Genomic DNA, 26,795 nt, shown 5'->3' on the forward strand with positions numbered 1-26,795 from the left:
TATTGTGCTACTGTATATAACAAAGCACTGGAGGTATTAAAAATTGCTAATCTCCTCCTTATTAAAATGTTAACTGCTAAACATAATACAGTTTTGCATTTTCTATCATTCATTTTTGCCGTTCATTAGTAGAGGTGAAATGTTTGTGACAAATAGTCATTTGAACTTTTAAGGGATTGATTTTGTTTTCCTGGCATTTTAGTTAATATTTCTGGCTGAGTTAATTTACAAGCAGAAGTGTTTGTGGAAGCCGTGGATTTTAGTCAAAAACTAGACAATGTACAGAGAGTAACTTCTGATACAGCATTTGTGAGTATTTGCAGAAGAAACCAGATGGTTAAGAAGCAAAGTTGGTGAAATCCTTCAGTTGTGCACCCAGCTCTGTTAACTAGCACGTGAGCGGTTTATTACTATGCTAGTTAATGTAAGGGCCAGACTGTGCTCTCATCCTACTTCACTGCACAAAAGAATGAGAAGGAGTAAGATGCATCTCCTGGCTCCTTCGTCACATAGCAGCAGCAGCAGCAGGATGTGTGGAGAGGGAGAATGGTATTTGATGAGTGAGAAAGGAGTGGTAAGTGGTAAGTGAAGGTGGTAACTGGTAGAGGAAGAAGGTGAATTACTGGAAGGATCTGGTGACAGGTGAATTTCCCAAGGGAAGGCGACAATACTGTTTCTCCCATAGCCACTCCCCGGAGTAGATTCTGTTACTTATTATGCCTAAAGTTTTTTTTTTTCTAATCTTTCTGAAGAGCCACTCTAGGCCTAGGCATTTAATTGTGCCATATAATGTTGTTGGCAATTCGGGCCATGATTCTGCAAGGATTTACACATGTATTTCACTCACAGCATTATGAGTAATCCTGTTGAAGTAGATGAGATTAATTGCAGGACATAAAGTTAAGCATGTATATTAGTGTTTGTAGTAAAAGAGGTGTAGTTTCATTTATTTATTTATTTTCAGTGTGGGAAATTATTTTTGAAAATACATAAATACATGGGATTTTCCACCAATTTTGTGGCAATTAAAGAGGAGGTAGATGGTAACAAAATAAGTTTTTCTGCTTGTTCCCAAAATCCACAATTTTGTCAGGTTCTCAGTTGTAAAGTGTGAAAACGAATAGGCTGCTATCATTTTCCTTTTTACATGCACAGGTAAGCCTCCAGCTAGAATGAGATGATCATATAATTTATTATAGAGGAGTAAACAGGACAGAAATCAAACAGGAAGGCATGTGTGCTTGTGTGGACTCTTGTTTAAAATTTCATCAGATTGGTGCACGCCTCAGACATTTTATTTAGTGATAAGATACGCAAATTCTTCTGGAGCCAGCAGCAATACTTTCACCTGAATGTCAAAACCGACAGAGATTTTTAAATCAAACCTCAATAACAACTTGTATTTTAAAGCAACTATTCCTAAGATATAACCACCAACTACAGATGAGTAAGTGCAGAATTGTTTTCCTACTTCCCTTCATACTATTTTCCTTCCTGTCTCTTTTCCCTCCATGGAGGAACAGGGTTGCAGGCTTACCTGTAAATACTGGGTGTAACTATGGGCAACAGTGCAGAGGAGCTATAAATTTATATGGAAGTATGTGCAACGCACAGGAATGCAAATTGAAAGTGGGGAGACTTACGAAATGAGATTTACCAGGTAAGATATCTTCTGGTTTTCCAGATGCCTACATCACACCTTCCATATCTGTGAAGGAATGGGTAGTGCAAACTCTTCATTTCAACTGGTTTCTCTCTCTTTGGTTCTAGTTTTATTGCATTTGTGTCCTTAAATCAGAATGTGGTAGTAGAAGCCTGTGGATACAGGTTTGGATGATAGCTTTTTCTTGAGATTGAGAACTGAAATTCCTCAAGGCTGCGGATGTTTAGCTGCTGGGGTTTTGTTTTTGAGTGTACATACAGTCATAGGAGAAAGGGTGTCACTGAAAACAGCTTGGGATTTAAATGTTAGATGTGTTTATTTTTGGAGTCTTTGTTCAAGCCAGTGCCCACTGCCTATAAAGTGATAAGCCTGTGTATTTTCCCCAGATTTGGTTCCTCCTTTCTGTGAATGTGAGCACATAACTATGTTCAAACTCTTCCATCTGAAGTTTTCCTAGGGCTTTTTTGGCTTGTTTTCTTCTTCTTGTTGTTTTTAGTGTGTGTACCTACTAACCAGAAAGATATCTGGGCTGAAAACATTTAACAAAGGGTAACAACTTAAGTATTCCTGTATCTGTGCATGAGTATATGTGTGTCTGTGAGAGAGCGCTGTGGTTAGAGAGATTTTGAAAGATTGTTATTTGGTTTTGATTACATGCCTAGTTGTGTATGTTGTTCTGGCTCTCTGCATTCTCTTATATCACTGGGTCATTGTGTCCTAATAAATCCTCCTGTTTGACAGATTAAAATTTCTGGTCAGTTGCTTTAGTTGGTACCAGCCTCTTCCAGGTGGGATTTTGCTTTCCACATTTAAATAAGAGCAACATTTTTGTTTTCCTGCAAAATGAGAAAAAGGATTTATATGTGTTCATGATTAGAGAGATATGACCTGTCCATACAATGTAAGTCCCATAATACATGCTCATGGACCTGGGTCCCATAGCTTTCAGGGTCCCCAGAAGTACTCTTTGTGGAAAAGGACTTCCAAAATACTCAAGACTTACTACTTGTGCAGATTTAGGCCACTGCAGAACATTTTGTTTACAAAAACTAATTCTAGAACCTACTTTGGCGTTGTGGATACTTAACTCCTACCCACTCAAACAGAGGCACTTCAAAATAATTAAAGTAAATTAATAATCCACACAGAGCAAAGCCTTTCAGAAGGAAAGAGAGTTTATTGAAAGAAAGAATTTTCTTTTTTTTGCTAAATACTTTCTTTCAATGTCTTCTTAAGTAAGCAGCAAATGCTTTTGTTGGAAAATAAAAAATAAAACTGAATCTTTGATTGTCATTTCTGCCATGGCTGATGAAGTTAAATCATTGGAAGCTAGAAAAAATCAGATGGAATTTGGTTTTTCAAGCTGAAGTCCAGGCAGTAGTGTATTGCCTCTCTGCAAAATGCTGACTGAGGTAGCACCGAGAGAAATATAGTGGGTGTTGCAGTATGTTCAGCTTTAATGCACTGCTTTAAAAGAATTTGAAAGACTTGAAAGAATTTTGAAAGAATTTCTGGAGCTTGCTGGGGACTGCAGGGTAAAAGCACCAAAGGAAGGGGAACAGCCATGATGACACTGATTTTTTTCCCTGATTGGCTATAGGGATACTCATGGTTTAGTCTTTCACCTAAATGGATGCACTTTAACCGTCTGCTTCAGTACTAAGACCATGGCTGCAGCTATCAACATTGATACTTGCCAGCTGCCATTAGAGTTGTTGCTTGCTGCTGTATAGGGAATAATTGCCTATAGCTGATACCAATAACCTTATTAATCTTACCAAAACCTATGCATGCCTGTTTGATAAATGGTGATATTGGAATCTGTCATATTCTTTCAACATCAAGCTTAACAGAAAATCTCTGCTCCTGCATGTCTTCCTTACATGCAAACTCCAAGAGGGGGAATTCAGCTTCTTTCTTATGTTGACATTACATTTGCTGGTTTTTCTGTGCTGAGTTTGATTCCAGGCACCCAGCAGCATTCCAGAGGGAGAGGTGACCAGCATCGCAGCCTGCACTGCTGCTGCTCTACTTGTCATGAATAATAGCCCACCGGGCTAGTTAATCGTTACACTAACTTTTTCCTGTTGCTTCATAGCTGATTGCTGCCCAGGGGACATGGGTTACTGCAGTCTGGCTGCCAACACAAAGTTCAGTATTGCGCACGCGTGTGTGTTTATGTTTACCTGCATGCATATGCATTGTGTTGTTCAGCAGATATTCTAGTAAAACTAACAATGCAAGGCCAGTGCGCCCATTTGTCTATATAAAAGGTAAAAGTGGGAGAGGTAATGTTTTACTCTCCCTCCTTTACCATTTTTGAAAATGAATGTGAAAATGCTGGTCTCTTTAATCAACACACTGGCACAACAGGCTTCCTCATTCAGCGCTTTAAGAGTGGAGTTTCAGGATGCTAAAATTCTGTTTCTTAGAGCACACGTTTGAATCATGTGGCCAGTGATTCGTGTTGATTCGCCAGGGGCCATGGTCTGACACCTCCTCTGTGAAAAAGGCAATGTCCCTGTCCACTGGAAGTGAAAAAATATGGGCAAGGAATAGATGTCAGTGAAGTCTTTTGAGATTCAGAAGGTGGTATTTAACCACCATGGTTCTTGCTCAGATGTATGTAGCTGTATTGATTGCTAGGGTGGAAGCCAAGAAGAAACTTTCCTTTCAGTCATTCTGATTTTCTTCTTCATCTTAAGTGCAGATCATCTTGTAATATCTGGAAGATGTGGTGCAGGTTACACTTGGCATTTTTGCCACATGGAACAAAATTTGGTATTAAAGTCTCTCTTCTGTGCCAGTGAGTCAGTTTACCTTCATTGGAAAGAATAAAAAGCAATTTTGCTGTCCAGATGTCAGTATTCAGGTGGCCAGACAGATTAAAGTACTGATCTTTAAATCTCTGGTGTTTGTTTTGTGAAAGTTAATTTTCTTCAATGGATAGCTCAGGACAGTGAATTTTTTTGCTCCTCCTCCTGGTCAGATTTCTGTTCTGTTGTCTTTTTTAAACCCAGTAGGCACTTGGCTTCCCTGGTTTTCCATACAAGTAGAACTTGGGTTGACAAGGGACTAATTGTAAAAGGGAGGGTTAAATCCTCCATCTGGTGGTACAAGATTTTCTGTTCAAAACATTACTGTGTCCCACGAAGCTCCATAGATGTATCTTTCACTGAGTAGTACTCTGAAATCCTTTTCCCCTTCTCTCTCTCCCTCCCTTCCTCATTCTTTCCCTCCCTTTATTTCTCTCCTTTTCTCTCTCCCCCTCTCCCTCTTTGTCTCAGTATCTCCCGCTTTCTCTCCCTGTACCCTCTTTCTATCGTTGAACGTCTATTTTCCTGTTAGAACTGAATCAGACATTTGTATGGTGACATTGTGGTGATGCTGCTGAACACCTTCCATGTGCCTCATTCATGTTGTAAACCTTCTGGTCAAAACCAACCTTAGGTTATGCAATAGTATGATTAGCAGAGCAGCATTACTGCATAACTCAGTGTTATCGTCAATGCAGGTTATTAAAAGGCCAACCCCATCTTCCTCCTGTACCAGCAAATAAAATAGCGGACAACAAAATGAGGGACAGCAAGAAGTCAGCAGCAGTGTGAGCTGGACCATTTACATGGCAGCAGCACATTTTAGTGCCAGGTAGATGAGGCAGACCATTCTGACTCTGAAAAACAGCTTTGAGGCCATTTTAGCCATTCTCTCTGGTTGTTTTGAATCAAACCTGTATCATTCTTACTGATATTAATAAGACTTTGGGGATTATACAAGTCTCTTTGCCTTCAGAAGGCATATCTTAAGGATGGCAGAGAGAATTCATGGAAGTAGGCAGAGGGTCTTCTGAGAGACAGGCAGCTGAAAACTTGAATTTTTTCTGGCAAGAAATCAATATTGAAGAAAACAATAAAGAAGCAAGAAACGTTGCTACTCAATCACTCATAGAGCATTTTAATTACATAAGGAATTTTCCTTTAATTTTTTAATAATCTGAATTAGGTTCATTTGTAGAACTTTGATCGGAAACTTTTTCCTTCCTCTGAATTAAAATATCTTTCCAGTAATGTTTATAGGCACATTTAAAAGTTCTTTATGAGATGGGATTGCCCCAAGATCTCAGTATCTGTGTCTAAGTGTTCTCTTGTAAGTTACGTTCTAACAGTTTGATTGGTATGTGGCTAAAACACAATGTTCCAGTCCCACCTGCTTGGTTGGGCTATAAACATGAAATGAGACATTTCAATATAAGTTTTAAGCCTCCTTGAGATTCTGGAGGCCACCAGACCGTATGTTTCTCAGGTAATCTCCTCCACCAAGACTGGAGACTCTCATCATTACTTCAGAGGTCATCAAGGGAGAGTATCTTTCTCTTTGCTGAGACGCTATACTGCAGCAGAGATTCAATTCATTCAGGGGTGACTGAACCTCCCTAGATCTTGGGGAAAAAAACTGATTTTTACTGAAGCAAACTCTGGACGTTTGAAAAATAGCTTTTCTTTGGTTATTTTGCAATTAGTTTTAAAAATCTTTATCCTCCCAAGATTCTTCGTTATAATTGGTGAATCTGAGCAGAGAGATGTGTAGAGGCAGCACTGTAATGGGAAAAACCTAGTTATTGTCCAGGCTGATCCAAGTAAGCAAGCCCACCTTCTTCCCAGGGTCTTCAGAAAAGCATGAGGTTTTTTTTCCAACCAGGTGTCTGGGGAGAGGAGCTGCACAGATTTTCATAGTAATGCCCACATCCATCTTCCTGTCAGGGAGATCTGCTTCCTGTGGTTTGGAGATCTGCCTGTGGATTTTTGAGGAGACAGTTACACGTGTATGTACACTGAACATCAGTGGCCTGCAGGTAATCCTGTTGTCTCTAACTGTAGGACTGTGCTTTAGTAAAATAGGTTAATGTTCAGTTACCCAAGCTTTGTTTATGGCACTAACTGAAAGGCAGCAGCAGGTGAGAAGTAACTTAAATACGCACTCTCCTGGTGTTGGCCAGTTGTATTAAGTGCTGTTTTCATTCTCCAGTTATATTTTCCATAATGTATCCTTGAAATCATGAGTTGTTTAAATTTTCCAGATCCTTAGAGTCATTCTGTAGTATTTTAAGTCATTAAATTAAGCTAGCTGCTGGATTTTGTATTCAAGCAGTTAAGTGACCTCTCCTACTTCTGCTCCCTTCTTGGATACAAAACCTTGCCAATTTTCTGAAGAATATATGTGCATGTAAGTAATTTTCATCTCATAATGGAGTCCATGTTTATCTGAATATTGATGTCTTAAATGGCAAAAGGAAGAATATACTGTCGCTTTGAAAGCAGGTATCTTTTCTTTCTTGTTATATAGCTATTAGCAGTTTTACATAGTGGTTAAACTTGTATTTACGTGTGTAGATCACATTTTTTGGAACACGGTTTTGAGAGGGAAAGACATCAGTTACGAAATCTCACTTCTCTTTTAGAAGCCTTTTCCCTAACAACCAGTAACATGGGTGTTAGGGTTAGTTTGGCACATTGTTAAAGCTTATATGTATTATTCCTACAAAGAGACTTGAGCTTAGATTTTGAAACCTGTAGAGCCAAAGCATGTTGATTGGGATATAGCTTCCAGAATTACAGAGCTTAGCCTTTAAATAAAATCTTACTTTAGTAACTGATACTTTGACAATCAAATACTTGGGTGTTTTTTAAAAACAAAAAGCATGATTTAGCTGAAGGTTTTTCCCCTTTTTTGAACAATTTTCTAACCAGAGATTTTTTTCTTGAAGTCTTGCCAATGGCAAAATTAAGGAGGGAACATGTGGACTCATGCAGAGTGCTCACTAGGCCAAAAAAGAAAACGAAAAAATAAAGCCCCTAAGCTATGTCTGAGCAAACTTCACATTTCTCTGATACGAACGAAATGCAGAACTCAATTCTTACTGCTTTGGAAAAATCAAATGAACTAACCTCTCCTTTTACAGAACAATTTCAGTGTGTGTTCCACTTCCATTTCTCATTGGAAATCAAACAGCTTTGTTTTTCGGCACTTCTGCAAACTTAGTCCCTTGTGCACACACACAAAACCCCTTAAATCCATGCATCCTAGGGAGTCAAAGATTTAGGAAGGTACATTTTTCATAGTACTTATAAATATGTATAAAAAAAATTTCCCATCGCATGAATTTCCCAAGGGGATAACACATGAAATCACAAAGGAAAATGTTATGGCAAAAAGTAATGAAGTAAACTCAAATCTAGATCTTCCTTTTAGGAAGATGCAGACTGAAGTAACAACATTACACAGAGGCTGAAAACAGAGCAGTTGAAGTGGAACTGGTTTTGGATCTGAGGTTTTGCTTTTGACCTTTTACTAGTATAGAGTTATAAGGCAACGTTGGTGACATCTTCAGTTGCCTCTAGAATCTTTTGAGTTCTGGAAGATACCTACTCATGAAATATGAGCAAGACAAGAAGTCTTCATTGTTATGTTTAACTTCAGGGTATTAATTGTTAACACAGCTTTCGATGAACTAAAAGAACGTAGTAACTCCTACAGGAGACATTCTTGGGGATGAACCCTGCAAACTGGGAACAAATGTTTTATTTTATTTTTAATTTTTTTTTTTAAGAGGAGGGGCTTGGGGATCATCTGTTTTTTGGGGTTTTTTTTCCTCTTTTCTCTAATGCACTGCAAATACCAGACAGTAAAACTTTCTCCTTACACAAAGGTGTCATTGTTTTAAGGCCGTTCTGCTCCCTCTGAACCTGTGTTGAAACAGGTGCCTCACTTGCTTGGCTCTCCTGGAGCAGTTTTACAGATGAAAGCACCACACGTACCACACACAGTGGCACTATTAACAGTGCAGAATGAGGCTGGGAGAAAAACTCATATAGGAGCTACACACCTAGGTGCAGTTAGTAAACAGAGACAGTTACCCTCATTAAGCATAATTAAACCTAATATTGACTGTAAACTGTTACTTACCTTAAACTTCTCTGCCGACATTGTGGGAAAGGGATTAACTTAGCAGATAGGTACACTAATTACTACCTTCTTCACATTAAAGTTACCATCAGGAAGGCCTATATTCATAAATAAAACATAGTAGGGGATGAGAGACTGAGAAATATGTAAATTCATTTGCAGAAAAAAAGACCAAATTAAAAAAAGAAAGTTGAGTGATGCTACTGGAAGCAAAATGGCACTCTAGCTAATTACCATGAAAAGTATGATAAATCATGGACGTGTATCCTTGACTTCTGACTGATAGAGCCTGCAGAGTGCAATCTCTCATGCGTAGCTGCCTCTGACTGATTTAAACCCATACCACTATCGGGTTTGATGGGAAAGCACAAAAGTGTGTTATTTTATTTCCTTGGGTATTGTTGCTACCTCTTTCTCCTAGAAATGACTTGCAATTATTGTAAAAATAGTCTGATTTCTTGTCTGCGAAGAATTGTTGTTTGATGCAGTTGACAAACAAAGGCTCCAAAGATGGTCTAGTTATGGTTTAATAGCTGTATTTTCAAATGCAATTGATCTGGTATATTGAGACAATTATAGAAATATAATAAAATGTCAAGGGAGGGGTTGCTTTTGCTTTGGTATATTTATTCTCGTGGGAGAGATCTTGTGTCCCACAGACAAGATCAAAAGTCAGAAACAGTTTTATTCATGAATTTCTATTTGTTTTCTGTAGATTTTTAAGTGAGTCACATCGCTGCTGTGTGCTTCAGCTTTTTGATCTGTTTCCTCCCAAATTTCATAGTTTTCTGCACTTTACAATCCCTGCAAGGGACTGCACACACTTAGTTAGGATTATTCAGATGAGAGAGGCTTGCAGGATGAGGCCATGCTATGTGTTATCATGTCAGTGCTGTTACTGCTTAATCCTGTAAACACTTTACATTTGAATACATAATAATGATATGATTGCTTGTTTGTGGGGTATTTTCTGTTTTCCTTGTATATCTGTCCGGAGTACTTTTTGGTTGAGTCATATCAGAATAAAAGTCTCTTCTGCTGAGCTAGCTCACGCCAGAATAACGGGAGGACAGACTTATCCTGAGCTTCCTGAGCAGAGCATTGCCTAAGCCACAGGAATAGGAGAAGCTTGAGTAGACTGGCATTTAGCGCCCAAGGTGGAAATTTACCATCACAGTGGTATTATTATTATGTGGATATTTTAACACAAAATTATTATTGGCTTCTACTGAATATTATCCTTTAACTTTTTATAAACTTTATCACTGGGCACACAAGAGAAGACATCTAATATTTGTAATGCTCATAGTATAGGGTGTTGCTGAAAGGAGGAGTGGGAAAAGTGAAGTTGCTAGTTGAACGTCTGCACATACTACCTAGTGAGTACCTTTTTTTGTTTGTTTCATTTCACTTTTTGGTTTCTCTTTCCTTCTAGAGAGATTTGCCACTGTAATATTGATGTGATGTACAGGTAGGAATGTGTAGTTTCCAGGTACAGGTATTATGCTTCAAGAAACAATGCTAAGTAATTAACAGTATTTTCCTGCTCTGGTTACCCTTATTCTTCCTCTGCAGCTTTTTGTGTACCCAGCTGCAGTGTTTATAGATGTTATCTTCATATCCTTTTCACAGTTTCACTGAGTTTTGACAGCATAGGATTTGAAGAAATATATCAGAATTGAGTTTCAGATCTGCAAATTACTTTCAAGATATACATGGCCAAATTCTGCAACGACATACACATCGTAACAGATAGTTAGCAAAGCAAAGAGATGTCTTCTGAGCAACAGTGCAAAATTATTACTACCTAGCAAAATCACAGGTTAAAGGAAGAGCAATTTACTGGAGCAAATACAAGTTTAGAGGCTAGGTTGTTCCAGCATAAAGAATATCTGCATCCCTTCTTGTGTTTAGGACTGCAGGACTGCAGTATGGAGCTGGGATTCACTTTGAGGAGCCATTTGTTCTGTCTGCTTCTTCAGGGAGATTTAGAACAACTCTGTTACGTGCTGTTGCTTTTTTCCTGGTTCCCTTCCACATCTTTTCAAAGGGGGGAAAGAGGTGTCAATGGAGAGGAAATGGAGAAACAGACTTGAGACATGGAAGTTATGAGGCTGCATAGCCTGTATATTTCTGTTTATTATCAAGGTGCCTGGCCAGATTTCCCCAGACCTATCAGCTAGATGTCATGGGGAGTCTTAGTCACACTGCATCTATAACAGTGGACAGTCTAAATCCTGGGCAAGCATTTCAGCATTTGGCCTGTTAGTAACAGCTGCATGCTTTTTCTAATTAGAAATTGAAATGGGGTATATCAGCTTTCTAGAGAAACACTGAAAACATGTATTTTTGATAAATAATAAATATTAGGAAAATTCCATTACATAAGAAATGGGAATATAAATGCCAACCGTGCTTTTGGGGAGGAAAGAAATTATTCTACTTTGTATGTTAGCACCCTAAAACTAAACTGGATTAATTCCCATCTTTTGCCCATCCAGCTGGTGTCCACTGGACACTTTATGTCCGCTGGACACAATAATAATTGATCTCTTTGATCTCTTGTCAAATTCATTCCCTCCAGTTCTTCCAAGAGTGCACTTGAGATTCTAGCAAAATGATTATCTGTGTAATAATATACTTGAATCCCAGTCGTCTCTGCAAAGCATAGGCCAAATCCTGTGAATCCATACTGAGGCAAAATTTCCATTGAAGTCAAAATTAGAAGCTTTGTCACTTGCAGGGTTTCTGTCAGGCAGAAATTCCCTACTTACATTCTTCCCCTGTGGTAAGGATGACTAAACACATTGATGGATTGTTATAAAGTTTGGACAGAGGAAATCCATTTTTTAAAAAAAATAAGGCAGATATTTTTATGAGCATTTTTTTTGTGAAGTGAGCATCTCATTTAAGCAATAATATTTCTTAAATAATAGTTAAATGAAGTATTTGAAGATTAAAGTTTTAATTTTCATCAATAGCAGAACAGCCGGATCCGAAGACTGACTTAAAACAAAATGACTGAATGTGGACATATTTCTGCCAAGTATAATAGACAAAAATGGGAGGCCAGGCTTTTAAAGATGGATGATACTCTTCATGTGAATTTAAGACATATTCTTAATCAACTGGTTTAATTTTATTTGAGTTAGGCAGAATGTGTCTGTTAAAACTCTCTTACATTTTCTACTGGGTATATAACGGGTTTCAAACCTTTTTGCAGTGTGGATCTTATCTGTCACATTCAGATACACTCCGCTCTGAGAGGAAGTCCGTAATTTCTTGTCTTCATCTGAAGTTGTTCCCAGTGGAATGCTCTCTGGAATGACAGTAGTAGATCTTCCATCATTTTCCTCCATTTGTAGTATCAGAACCAAATAGCAAACGTGCAAGGCTGTGAAGGCATTTCATCACAGCGGGATTTTTTGAAAAGAATCTGAGTACACCGCACCAGCATCCTGGCATCTTCCTGGTATATAAACAGACAGCATCAAGGAAATTTGGCGTTAATGTGAGTCCTTACTTCTTGGTTGCAAATTTTGCTCATCAGTGGGTCAATTCAGCAGTCTCCTGATACAAATTCCTTGCTGAGCTGAGGCCTGAGAGAGAGGCAGGTTGTTGCTGCTTTTTCCATTACTAGCAATGGAAAAAAATGGTTCCATCTCATCAGCAAACTGTTTTGATGAGAGCTAGAGGGGGAGTCGAGCTATGAATATGGGTAGAAGAGTAGTGTGGGAGGAAGTTGGAGACTGCCATTTTGGTGTGGATGAAGAGAGGCACTTACAGAAACTCTCCCAAAACAGGACAGCTTTTCCTGGTTAATATGAGTAGATTCAGTTACTCATCTTTTGGCATGTTAAATACTACTATGTATTGAGCAGAGAAACTTGCAGTCAATCCTGTAAAAGCTGTAACAAATCAATATGTGTCCATTGCTTCTCCTGTTTCCTATTCATCCCCGTACGTTTTCCTGTTTACTCTTATCCTTCCCCCATCTGTTGTCTTCTCTGATGTTTCATTCTCTCACTGTTTTCATTCTTTCTTTGTTTCGTGTTTCTCAGTAGCTCTGCTCTTTTGTGGCTGAATCCCTGAATTTCATGGTCTGTCCTTAGGCAAGCAAAACGTCTGTTGAAGTCAGTCAAGCCAGGGTTTATCTTCCCATGTTTTGGCCTTTGCTTGTTATCAGGTAGTTACATTATATCCACAGCAAACTATCTGCATTTTGAGACATATGCTTCGGCCAACATAAGGCCATTTATTTTACATTTACTTCTCGAATGAGTCTGCTTACTTCCCATCCCCCATTTGGAAGCTTGTTAGGAGTATGCATGCTGCTATAACATGCAAATTCTAATGAGTAGGTGGAGAGTAAGTATTTTTTTGTCTGATAGGTTACTACTTTTATTTTACCCATTTAAAGACAAAGATGGGAATCTGCTTGTTTAATGTTCAGTAAGATCTCAGTGCTGAGTGTCCAGGGGGTATGAAGTGCTTAAAACAAAATAACTTGGGAGCTGAGGAGATAATTATATATGAGAGGAAATACTGGGAAGGGCAGGGAATGCAAATGGAGGCAGGCCAAGATAGATTCAGTGCCACAGAATAACTCCCCATTTACCCCTCCCTCAAACACACAGACAGTATCCCTCAGTAACCTACTTGAGTTAATGAACATTTTGCTGCATCTAAAAAGTTGATGCAAGTGATCATTACTTCTGCTGGATGGCTGAGTGTCTGAGCCCACCCTTGTTCTTTGGAGTCCCAACCTACACTTTTTTGTGTTGGGTAGAAAGTAGGAAATGTTGTTTCATTGGAGAAGAGTTTTACTTGGGTGTTGGGATTTTCCTGTTAATATTATTTCCCTCTGCAGTGAAATGGAACATAAAGGCTTTTTACATAAAGAGTATAAACTATGACTGTCAGGTCGTTGTAAGAGATAGTCCAAACCAATGTGCAGTCGTCCATAATGAGTCCTGTGCTCCATTTCTCCCTTTGCCGAACCAAAAAATGACTACCCTCTCTATAAGAAGATCATAAACCAGAGAATGTCTGTGTCTGAGGCAAGGTTCTCAGTGTGGTGTCAGAAATCCAAAGCCCCTATTCCAACTGGCTATTGAAATATAGCTAGTTAGCTCTACAGGGCAGGGTGGCCTATCAGAAAAAAACCCTCACAACAACAAAAGCCAAGCAGAAGGCAAGAACATGAATACAGAAAGACTAGGATAATGTTCTGAGTTCTGCCACCGCTGTCCCTCTGGACCTTGGAAAGATGACTGCCTTCCATTTTCTGATTCCTCTGCATCCTGCAGTGGAGAATGATGCTACATAGCTATCACTGTAAAGCTCTTCCTAACAGTTACGAATAAAAGTACGGGTATATTTTGACTTGCAGCTATAACCTCAAGGATTTTTCAGTTTGCATCTCCGACGAGCTGTAGGTCTGTAGCAGAATGCTTAGAGATGAGTGTGTACATACCCTCTTTCCCTTAGCATCCACTGCTGGCAGTGGGACTTGGGCTTCTCAGTTAAATGAATTTTTGTCTGCCCCAGTTTGCCTGTTCTGCTCCATGTCAAATCCACTGCATTTTTGATGCAATAGCTTTAAGGACAGAGCGTATCTACTACATGTCTTTGAGTTAACAAATTTTAAGTATTTAAATCATATAGGAAAATGAGAAATGGTGTCTCCTGTGTTTGGAATGACTACCACTGACTTGTGGAATCAAATGAAAATAGATACTAGTATCTTTACAGCCATCAAACTGAGCTTGGAATGCCAATTGACCCTTCCACTTTCAATGTTGACTGGTGACTACAAATGAGAAGTCTTTCCACCCCTGCTATGAGGTTATGCGACATGGCTATGTAGTAATTAATGCTACTGTATCATTTTTTAACTGCTACAGAAATATAATATCAGATGCTCAGATGGCATCAATTGGCGTAGCTCCACTGAAGGCAACAAAATGCGATGCCAACTTATACCAGCTGAGGATCTGGCCCACAGTTAAAAGGAAAAAGGGGACAGGCTGCCAATATGGCAGGGAACATATTGAGATTTATGGTACTGACTTAATCAGTAAAAAGTTCTGCTTGAAGTGGTTGTCTCTCTGCACATTCACTTGAGCTGGAGACATTTGAAGCTTTAACACGACCTGCGCGGGCACATTCCTGCTCTGGCACTCTCTTCCACACTCTGTGCTCTTAAACATCTGAGGGCATCCCACCTCACTCCCCTTCTTCTAGTTGGCGATCTCTCCCCACAGGTCTACCACAGATTCAGGGCCATACATTTTTTTTTAACATAATTTTAATTTGGATGACCTTATTTTTTCCCTTTTGCTTCTATTTCTGGTGTTGCTTTCTTAATCATACCTAAAAATGGGGGGAATTTCACACGTTGCTATTGTAACTCTTATCTAGCTGTCCTATTTGCATTCAAGTATTACATTAATCTTGATAAGAATAAGAAAATCCAGTTTGCTGCCTTCGTATTCAAATACGTAGGTAATTTTTTACTTGGAGATAAGGTGACTGTAGCTAACTTAATGCTTGTAAATTTTTATCTGCTATAAATATGATTGAATAACTTGATGGAGAGAAATTCTGTTCTCTGTATTACAAAGTTAGTGGATTAAATGCTTATTAAAGATGAAATGGCTGTAGAATCTCCCCAACTTTTTTCTCCTTCAGTAATATAACTATTGTAGCATTTGGTTTATAATGAGTGCTGTCTCTAAACTTGTGAGCCATCCCCAGTTCTGATATCTTTTGATTGTTAATAACGTCTAGAGAAAATAATCTTTTGGGCCTGGCAGTTCCCACGCTTGGTCCATCTGTAGTGTTGATTATTTGAGAAACTCTGTGATCCATTCTTGTAATATGAAGTTGAGGAAACAGCTCTCTTCTGCACTAAAATACCTGCCTTAAAAAACGTAACGAGCTGATTGATGACTTGGAATTTGACCTACAATATATATGTCTAGCCACTTTTGGATTACACCCTACAAGTACATATTTAAGCAGGATAAACTTTCAGAAGTAGAAGTATTTGAATATCTAAAGCCTGCAAAGTATGTTGAGTTTTAAACATGTAATGAATTTGCTCTTCTGTGCTCTAAAAGTACAGAAAAATAAACTAATCATTAAAACATCTCCAGATACAAAGCTCAGCTGCAGTTTTTAAGAAGTTTCAAAGGATGCTTTGAATGACACTCAGTCTCTTACCATGTTATATTTTCCTGCACTTCAAAGTAAGACCGAGTCTTCTGTGGCGTCTGTATCATGTAGGTGCTGAAAAGAATGTCGGGGAGGCAGGACACAATGTTAATCTCTTTTTCTTTTAGTTTCCTAATTATTCTGTGTTTCAAACAATGCAGTGATACCTCCGCTGGAGGACTGTTGCCTGTCTTAGGAAAGAACACAGGACCCAGTCCATCTCTTACTGAGGTCCATGAAAAGATTCATGTCTCAACCAACAGTTGCAAGTTTAAACTTAAGGCATGTAGTATCTTCAAATCTGGTATGCTAGAGGTATGAGAACTGTAGTTGATTCACTTAAATAGTACATATAAACACTTGAGAATATTGTAAAGTACTTATAAGAAAGGTATGACTTGTATTAAAATATTGCAACAAACGTTTAAAGCAATACTTATTCCTATATTCTCGGTGTTTTTTTTTAGAAATTCCAGTGCACTTTACAAGTTTCCAAATGATAATATATTTTTTAAAGAACCTTAGAGTGGTTTTACAGAGTATCATTATCCCCATTTGATAGATGGGGAAACTGAAACACAGAACAGTTAAGTAACTTTCTCAAGGTTGTAGGATAATTCACTGCTAAGCTAGGGATAGATTATTTCTTGGCATTGAGTGTTCATGCACTGTTCTACTGCTTCTCTGTGTTAAAGAATGCTACAGTACTTTTATGATACAGTTTAAATAAGAAACCAAACTAGTGGTCTCATGTTTACAAGTCTCTTGAAAAAGAACTTCTTTAGCTGAACATCTTTATTTGCCATCCTGACCTTTTATAAAAATTAAGTTTTTATACACACACACCACGCAATAGAGAGGAAGACTGAATACCATCTTTGACTTGCCTGGGATTGCAGTCAAAAATAGAGGGCAGAATCTGGCTAAGAAATATTGAGTTGAAATTCTTATAAATGTACTTCAACCCTCCAAATACTGTTTCCTGTATATTGGACCAGAACAGAAGGTTAGTAGGAGATGGATGTCCCTGGTTATAAATAATTGTGACAACAACTAGCAGTACAGTGCACTTGAAAGAACAGTTAAGTCTTGCTGCAAAATGCATCCTAACTACAAAAATGACAGCCTGCATGGTGCTGTGGATGGAGGGCAGCTTGTAGTGCTATTCAGAATAATACTATTTGCTTATATCTGCTTAGAATGTCCCAGAATCTTGTAAATATCTCCTAGAAAGTAATCTGATGCTTCTTATTTTGGTATTATTTAGGAGTGCAAGAAGACATAGTTTATAAGAAATCTGAAGTCGGGTTATAGTACTTCTGGGGCAGGATGTTTAATTGATATTCTTTTAAAATTACAACAGCTTTTACCTTACAGCGGAGTGTTGATGGTACACTTTGTGGTCTGGCTGGCACCAGTGAAGGCTATGGTTAATCCAGTTTCTTATTTTACAGAAGCCACTGCAGAAAAGGATACATTTTTCTTTCAGACTCCTCTAAGCCTTGCTGAGGTGCACAGCCTGGATGTAATTTGAAGGAAAGTTTCAATTTACAGAGAGGGTAACTTCACCCTAAGATTGTTGCCAAAATAGTGAGTCCTGGCCTGTTCCACAATGTCTAGGACCCTTACTTAGAGTTTAAAGAGAGTCTTTTGAATCACTGTTGTCATTAAACTCCATTGCACACTGTGTTTTTTCTGTTCTTGGACAACCTAAGAAATGTCTTTGCCTGCCACTTAGTCACTGGCAACTGTGGAGATAAATCTGAGCTGCATTTACCTTAGAGTCTTTCCTAAATGTTCCCACCATTCTCGTGCCAATGTTAGCCTTAAGGGAGACGTTCTCCAGTGAAAGGAAAGACACAGTCTCTCCTACCAATGGAGGCCATATTGTTACTTCTGGTGACAAGTGGCATTATGTGTATATATTGCTAGGATTACTTGTCACCTTTGGTCCTCCTAGCTGAATAGATCTACATGTTGAGCAATGGAATGAATAGGCAGTGTCTTTTGAGATTTTAATTCTCTTTTAGATGGGATAAGTTTCTGTTGTCACCATCTCTTTACCAGAGGGTCATGTTTATTTGCCAAGTAATGGGATACGTTGGGTATTGTCAATATGATTCCTGTACTTGTGTTGTCAATAGGCACTTCATACTTCCACATCTGTAGAACTGGAGGTGCATTAAGGGGAATCAAAAGCTTATCTGCATCTGTCAGCTGCAGATGCTGTATCGTCTCAGGCACAGAGAGGGAAGGGTGTACTCTGCACTTAGAGAAACATGAAGTAACTTGTGTTACTGTCTCAAGATCTTGGAACCAATCACACGAATAAAGCTGAAGTGGTAGCCAGTAAAATGGCTTCTTGGAGCTTCATTACTGTGTATGCTTTCTGAAGTCTATGCAGAAAAAATAGGTAAGAAGCTTTACTGCCCTTGACGTTTTTTGCTGAAAGAATTGGTCTATCAACTCAAGAAGAAAGTAGCTTAAAAAGGGTGAGAAATGACCCTGTGTTGAACATTTCTATAGATTTTATAGCCTTTTACTCTCTAGCCTCTTGCCTTTACTAGAATTGTCCATGGTTTATCTGATGGAAAGTAAACTTAAGTCCTAGTTCATGAACTAGTCTTCTAGTCGAGCACCTCATACTCTTACTGTTGAGGCACAGCTCTGACAGTAGATAAACCAAACCTCAATCATGTTGGCCTTTCTCTGCTGGGGGATTTTTAGCAGCGAAGAGAGATTATTTGGGCTATTTAATGCCCTTTCCACTACAGCCCCAACAACATACAGGACACTGTAATTATTCTTCGCTGGAGAAGCTCTGATGGTTTGGGGTGCTGCATCCTTCACTACTAGGAGATTCTGGGTCAAAAGATCTAAGGGATAACAGTGTAAGGTAAGATAGCACATGAAAGCTTGTTAGACAGAACCGACATTTCTGCTTCGTAGTTGTACAGGTGTCATTGGACCACCAAATGACAAAAGCATTATAATGACGAACTCCGTTTCAGGTTTAGATGAGAACATCAAACCACTTAATGCTGGATAAAACACCTCTAGACTTTACAATATTCAACTAGTGCCTAATCCATGGCAATACTATCCACAATAATTACATGCTACCACCAGCTATCTCGAGGATCAGTTTAGGAAGAGAGCAGTTGCTTTGCTCAGGGAAATTTAGATTAGATGCAGAATTGGATTTTTCATAAGGCCTTGTTTTTACCTAGCTACGAATGTTTCCTTAGCACAAGTGAAAACTTTACACATTTTAGCTCAAACTGTACTCTACTAAGCCTCCCACATTTATACCCATCTTCTTGGCAGTCATCCCAAAATATGTTTGGGTTGAGGCATTACACATTACATTTGGTGAAGCTTTAGCATTCCCTGTTGCTCACATCAATCCTTATTTCTGTTTGCTCTTGTAATTTACAGTTAATGAAAATTCTAAGTTTACCTTTGTTTTTGTTGGCGTCTGTACAAGAGAACCCTTTAGCCTTTTCAGCCTCCCCTCCAAATGGAAAGCTGAATCCAAAAGGGAAGGTAAAACCTATCTATCTGAGCAGTTTCATTTTAGGCAGAAGCCCTTAGCATGCATGTCAGCGTTGTAACATTTCTGAATGAACAGTGAAAGAACCTTGCTCAAGGCTTGACCTGTGCCTGCTCTTGTAAGTAGGCTTGTAAGTAGCAGGTAGACACCAGACTAGTAGTTGATCGTAACATCAGAGCGCCAGATGTTAATGGCCATCTGGTTAATGGCCTTAACCAGTTCCTGCTCCCTTCCAATTCAGGCAAGATTCTGCCTGAATTTAACAGGAATTTGCCTGATTACCAACATAGGAACCTGGCTAATAACAAACTCGTACTGATGACCTTAACACAGTGTAGGCAATATTGACAAAACAAACCATTCTGGAGTTATTGCAGTCTTTTCTAATGAGCCTGTTAAAAATTGCCTCACAGATTTTCAATTCAGGAAATACCTTTTCTTTCTACCTACAGTACCACCTATGCACTGAGCTGTGTACGTACAAGATTAGAATGTTAAGCAATGGGCTGTAAACACATGGTACATATATAATTTCTATACATACACAAAATTAGATAATTGTGTGATTTATATTATGCCCGTAAATACACTTATTTGACAGGTGGTTTTGAGCATTAAAAATTCCTATACAGCTATAGAATTATTTTAAAAGTAAGCTTTAAAATGCACCCTTTTAATTTATTTTTGGTGCTCATTACGCATTCTGAATCATTGCGTGTTCTGAAACACTACCTCTTACATTAACAAAATATTTTCCAGGTGAGAAATACTGACAAATTTAGAAAAATGTGTAACCCAGAATTATAATACAGTTGCATATTTCTGAAAAAGCGGGTCTTCACAAAGGCAAGCCTGACCAAGCTTTTCTGCATCTGCTTATAGTGCAAGGTACAAGCCATTTCTCTCATGTCATAAAAGTGTTGCTTTATCAGTGGGAACTCTGATAGCATTTTTAAAGTTCATTTGCTGCTTTCTGGTTCTACTGGTGTTGCCATTGCAGAGGCTGTGCAGTCTGATGTGCTGGAGGACAAGGCATGGGAGAAAAGCACTGTTTGCACCTGTTTAAAATCTCCAGTGCTTTGTGTGGTTCCTGGGCAACAGGCAGGAATCCTGAAAAGCTAGGCTGCACTTGCTCAATTGTTGCTGGCAGCTGTGACTTTGAGAGAGCACATAGCAGCTCGTTAGCAGGTTGCTTCTGTTACGTGACATGCACTGAGCATGGCAAACTCTGAGCTGAGCTCTCTGCCTTTGCTGCCTACAATCGAGGCTGGGTTGCCTGGGGTTGCAGACTTGGCCAAGGAAAGCATTATAGAGATGTAAGGTGAGTTCCTCATTGGTAGAGGGGCAGGGAGGTGAGGCAAGTGGATGTAAATCAGTGTTCTCTGGTTAGAAAAGGGGAACAGTAGCATAGGTTCTCTGCACCAGTGGCTGCTGTTTTCCGCTAGCCATTATGTTCTTTCAGAGTATATTTGCAATGGTGCAACATACAAATGCAGGGGATAACATGGATTTGAGTCTGAATGTGTGTGTATGTGTGCATGCACACACATGCACACGATATGTGCATTGCAGTGTGGAAATATAAGATGACTTCATGGGATAATTTTAAATTTTATTATGAGGTTTGATTTCTGGGTCTTGTTTACGTTGAGGGATCAGAATTAAATCAATCTTTGCAGCCTCGATCTTGGCCTATTTAGGCAGCATCCAAGCAGCAGATGCAGTCATACTGCAAGTCTGACTGGCAAATTCAGACCATTTCACCTTCATATCTACTCTGTGCCTCTTGGCACAGATTAAGCATCTCTTGGCTCTTCTAAAAGGGAGTTAGTATGTTCTAAATCTATTTAAACAAACTGCAAAGCTATAGCATTGTTATGATCTGTTGAAATCATCATGAGACAGGAACAGATCTGCCATTGTCTTAAGATCTGTTTACACTCTACACTGGTTTAGCCCATGAGGAGTGATCTATAGACCAATCTCTTCCTTGTATTTGTATCAGAGATCTCTTTTCTGCAGCTCCAGAAAATGTTCTTTAGGCACACAGAGCAAATATTGACAGTAGAAGTCATTAATCCAAAATGAAGAAAAAGCAGAAGGAAACCTGCCTACTGAGCAAATTAGATGATACACTCACGAAAGAAAGTCCATCAAGGGCTGTTTAACACAAAGATATGAATATAACTACTTGCTCAGGAGATCCCTAGCCAGTGGCTTGCCAGCAACTGGAAAGGTTTAATGGTGGGCAACAAGACTCCTGATTTGCCCTGCCCACAGATTCAGTAAGTAACTGCCCTGGCTAGTGTCAGGGACATGCTGCTGAGCCTGTGCAGCTGTCTGTATGGTCTGCAATGGGACGTGATGTGGACATGGCAGATTTTCAGCTGAACCATGCTCCAGATACATGCTCCAGTGCTTATCTATTGTTGTTGATTTCTTAAGCTGAATAAAAGAAAGCACTCGTTGTCAGGTACTGAGGGTAAATGTGATAAAATGAATAGAAACCAGAGTATGACATAATCTTGTATATTCAGCATGAGTCCCTTGACTTATTTTGTGGTCTAGACCAGGGCTTTTTGTTTCCTCATCTAGAAAATGGGGATAGTTGGTGTTTGTATCTCGTATTGCTATATAAAAGCAGTATATTGTAAACTTTCTCTTCATTGTCGTCCTGTGTTTATCTGTTGTCACTTCCTTTTCTGTCTTAAACTTGGGTTATACTCTATCTCACCATGCAGGGCCTTCTGAATTCATTGTCTGACATTAGTTTGGCTATCAAATAATAGAAGGGAATAAACTGAGCTCTCTGTGTAAGTCTCTGTGCTTTTTTGCTGTCTTCTGTCATGCAGGCTGGAAACTGGACCACACAACTTGCAAGTTGACATCACTTTAGTCAGGACTCTTAGTTTTGTTTGAGAACAGTATACATAGGGTATTATTCTTTAGGAAAGTACTTGCGATCCCTTTGGTTGGCCTTGTTTAGTGCTGTTCTTGATACCATCTCCTCATTGCAGTGAGAGAATTGCAGGTTTCCTCCTCCTCTGCAGGTACAGGGAACACAGAAATTTGACAAATTCCTCTTAACTCTGCTCCAGTGTTATTAAAACTCACAAAAATGTCATCTGTAGGACAACTTCTGTTAGTTTAGAACATGTTGTTAGCTGGTAATAACAACTGTGCTGCACAACACACACAAGCCATGGGCTGGATGTTTACAAAACACATGATAATAGGTGTTGCATTTTTATGTACTGATTCATTTTATGTAGACTGTATAGCACCAAAAACACGCACTCACAAATAAAGTGCAATAGAAAAATGGCATTCAAATGTTAAGGGTATGACTTAAACTCTTGCAACCAAGGACAATAAAATTGAGAGATGCATTCTGTTTCTAAATCATACTGTTGTCTCAAGTATTCCAGCTCATGTAGTTGAAAGGACAGACCCCACTAAGAGGGTTATGTGAGTTGCTACATGTAGGTACAGTAAGATGAATACAGTAGCATCAAATTTTAGTGGAGATATGTTTGACAAGAGTCTCTCTTTAATTTCTAACTTGGGACCCCCATGGTTTAATTCATTCTGTAAATTACTCTCATGTTTTTAACATCCCCAGGTGCTGACAGTCTCCAAAATAAAATGTCCCCTATCTCAGAATGGCATACTTGCTTTATTACTGTAGAGTGTATCTGCATTCATATGCCATGCCAGATCTTTCACCATTTCCCCATGAATAGAATTGTAGAAGGAAGATGTGCTTCTGTGGGAGCCTTGTTATGCAAGAACAGCATGGATTATTCAGAAATATGAGCCAGTCGCCTTTCCCATAGGCTCCCTGGTCAGAATTCAGGGCTACCAGATGCACCTTGAACAAATTAGTATGACAATAGACAACTCTGAAGTGGCTGCGTTATCAGCTGAAGAACCTGAAGAGTTTTAGTGACTTTCACTTGGGTCACATCCGAACACCATTTCAGAAGGAGGAGAGGAAAGAAAAAGACGTCTGTCTCTAGGGACATGAGCATGGGCAGAGTCTGTCCTTTCACCCTGGAGTCTCCCGTCTTTTTTTGGGGTGGGGGGAGGGAGGGGGCTTGTTTTCCACACTGCAGCTTCCACACGTCTAGACAGTGGAATGTAAAGACACTTCAGAAGCTAGCGTTCCTTCTACTCTGGAGTTCCACCATTGCAGCAGGTAGTGAGTGACACCTGTTGTCATACTTGTGGTCCTCAAGATTACTCAGAGCCTAGTAAAAGTCCACCTTAGCTCTTGGATACAATGCTAGCCATCTTTGACTTCTACCTTTTGGAATGGTTTGTTATAATACATGTCAAATGGAGGAAGAGGAAAAGCAGAGAGGCCAAAGAAAGAGGTATGCAAAATTATTTAATAAAGCTACATTGATAGATGATATAAAACTGAATAATCAACAAGAAGCTGCACTTTCCTTCTGAACTGCACAGTCCTCCCTTCCTGGGCTTGCCAAACAGCCACCCTGTTTCACCGTTGAACTTCCTTGTCCATGTTCCAGAGCATGTGCAGCACTAGATAGTGTTATTACTCCACTCTTCATTGTGTACAAGTTACAGGTTGTCCATTCTGCCTAGTCACTGGTGAGTCATGTCTTCGAAAGCTCATCAAACATGCCTAACTGTACTAACAGTGCTTTAAAAGAGAGCATAGTCCAAAGACTCATCTGGGCACTGAAGTTTCTGTTACAAGAATGATACATTGATAACGTCTGGGCTAAATTTACTGGCGTTTGCTGTTACTGCTCTCCTGCACCTTGTTGTTCTGTTACTGATCTGCACGGAACCTTCACAGTGAGAAGTTCTGCTAAGGAACCAGACCCTTAGAAAACAGATTTCAATGGGGTAATTTTCTTCTTCAGTAATTGGAGATTACCTTGCCCAGTCTGCTTGTGGCTTCAGCTTGCTTTTTTTAATCCAAATTCTTTTTGGTGTCAGCTCAACTAAACTGACAGTTATGCCAGAGACGGTGAGGCTAATTGTCCTAATTAATACAAGTGGGCCCAGGTGGGGATAGTTAGAGCTTGAGACCAGTCAGGTGGTATAGGCAAAAAGCCCTCCAGTGTTTGAGAACTAGTACCATAATGGAGAAGCTGGTGGTACCTAAGATTGTAATGCTCTTGTGGTAGGTTTTATTTCTTTGATTTCTGCTTGGGTTGTTGTGTAATGTATGTTTGATGTATGGATTTTCATGTATTAGAGGTGGTGTGTGAGGAAGGGGGGTTACATTAAAGAAAAAGCTTCCTTTCAAAGAAAAAGCATTAGCTGGTTACTCCAGCCTTGTAGCTTTTGTTGATCCTGAAGTAGTCAGTAGTGTATTTCTTACTGTGTCAGGATGTGCTAGGTTCACCTAGCAGCTGGAGATGTACGGAGTAGCTACCAAGTGAAGGGAGAGTGCAGGATTGTGTCATGTTTCTGCTATGCTGTAGCTCTAAAATGAAAGCTATGATAATACTAACAAGGTGCACAAGGGGAAATCTTTTTTTAATGGAAATTTTTCATGGAAATGGTTAAAGCAAACTTGGAAATCTTTGAAGGTGTAGTTTTTGTGTAGGGTACGGCAGAATATTATGCTCTTCTAACAAGCATCTATCACTTCATAGCTATTTACACTGCTCCTTGATCATCCTCCATTTCTGAGCTACCTTTATGTCGGTAGCTGTCACTGAAGACTTCCACTTGCTCCCTTGCATCTGACAAAGATTCTAAACAGGGCAGATTTTGGTTGTTGACTTTGAGAGTAGATTTTAGCCCAATTTACATAGATAAGATTTGGCATGCTATCCTATCCCAAGTGTCTGTTCAGTGAAAAACATGCAGTTCTCTGTGCCTCCTATCATTTTGTTTGCCAGCAACCTGGCAAGCAAAACTCTTTTCAAGTCCTGACCTGGCTGATGGCTATTTGAGGGCATAGAAAAAGGGAAAATAAGTAGCAGTTACAGTAGCCCAAAAAACATTAATTGGGTAAGGATTTAGACTAACATCCTGCAGATCATTATCACCTTCAAGAATCCCATTGAACTGTACTTCTAACCACACACCTTTTCTATACCTGTGGGGTAAAGGCTACAATCTTCACTTTTGTTTGTAGGGAAAAAGACTTTCCCAAGCCAGGCAATAAGACTGTTAAAAGATATGGGAATAGGTCAGCCAGTGCCTGCTATGGTCCTGTAACCACAAGACAATTCATCTTTCCCTTCATAGCAATCTGGCTGCAGTGGTGTTGTGTGTAACCTATGCTGATGCTAAAAGCAGTATGAATTGTATACATCTTGCACATCAGTTTCACTGTCTTAAAAAATGAAGAGGTTTTTTTCTTTTTCCCCTTCCTTTGAAGTTTTAAAGCAGAACTTGCTGGTGACCCACTTTTGCTAACAGTTCTCTTAACTAACCCCTGTACTCGCTTATACTTTTTTTTTTTCCTCTTCCACCCACTGTCTGTCTAGCCTGGTTTAAAATTTTTATATATGTACTTTTAAAAAATTGATTAGTTGGAGAGCTGCCCGTTCTTCTGCGCTGTATAATAAGGATTTAAAAACTGCACACTGAATTCTGTATAGTGTAATTAAAACTGACCCAGATTTGGACCTGAGAACACCAGGACTTAGCCAAACTTGCCATGAGCTGAGTTCTGATGGCAGATGGGAGCTAATGAGGACACACTACACTCCAGAATTTCCCAGCTGCTTGGCCCCTTTTTGTACAAACAAGGTTTGGAGTGAAGTCCCAATCCCAAGAGCACGTTCAAGCGAATGTACTGCACCCAGTGTATTGGGAAACAAGGCAGTGCTGTCAGGCTGCTTCAGGAAATTTTTGAGGCGTTACTTCCAAAGGGCTTTTACTGTGTATCCCGGTGTCATGCGTATACTGTCTCCCAGCTTCCATCTTATCCTGGGCTGAGTGTGATCACGTGCTTCAGACCCTGCCTAAGTATCCTCTCCCAATTTTAGTTGGGGGACTTCCTCCTTAATTTAATGGAATGTTAAAATCCCAAAGTACTGGGCCTCCCTTCAAGCTGTGGTTCCCTTCAGTGGATTCAATGTCCTGGGACTATTCGGGCAGATGTAATTGAATCGGTTTGAAGCAGCTGTAGCTGGCATGTGGTCTTTCAGATTGCTAGCACCTGCTTGGTTGGGGTTTTTTTTGTTTGTAACTCACTAGAGTGAAAATAGTGCCAAAACCAGCATTGGTCTTGGAGCTGATAAAGCACTCCAGATCTTTTATCCCTTTCCCCTTCTAGTCTAGCCACCTCATTACTGGTGCCTGCAATAATGTTATTGGTAGTGAGCAGAAACAGGTTTACGCTTCTCTTCCAACTGCCTCCCCTTCAAGCCAGTGCACTGCCAATACTGACTCTCTTCTTCA

General features: G+C 39.4%; 1 protein-coding gene across 3 annotated transcripts in view; it reads left to right on the top strand.

Moving 5' to 3' along the window:
- Positions 1 to 26,795, top strand: part of LOC143165500 (uncharacterized) — a 477,160-nt gene that overhangs the window by 89,988 nt on the left and 360,377 nt on the right. The gene's annotated exons all lie outside the window — the stretch shown is intronic.

The sequence above is a fragment of the Aptenodytes patagonicus genome, chromosome 1 (genome assembly GCF_965638725.1).
Source record: "Aptenodytes patagonicus chromosome 1, bAptPat1.pri.cur, whole genome shotgun sequence".
Classification (NCBI taxonomy): Eukaryota; Metazoa; Chordata; class Aves; order Sphenisciformes; family Spheniscidae; genus Aptenodytes; species Aptenodytes patagonicus.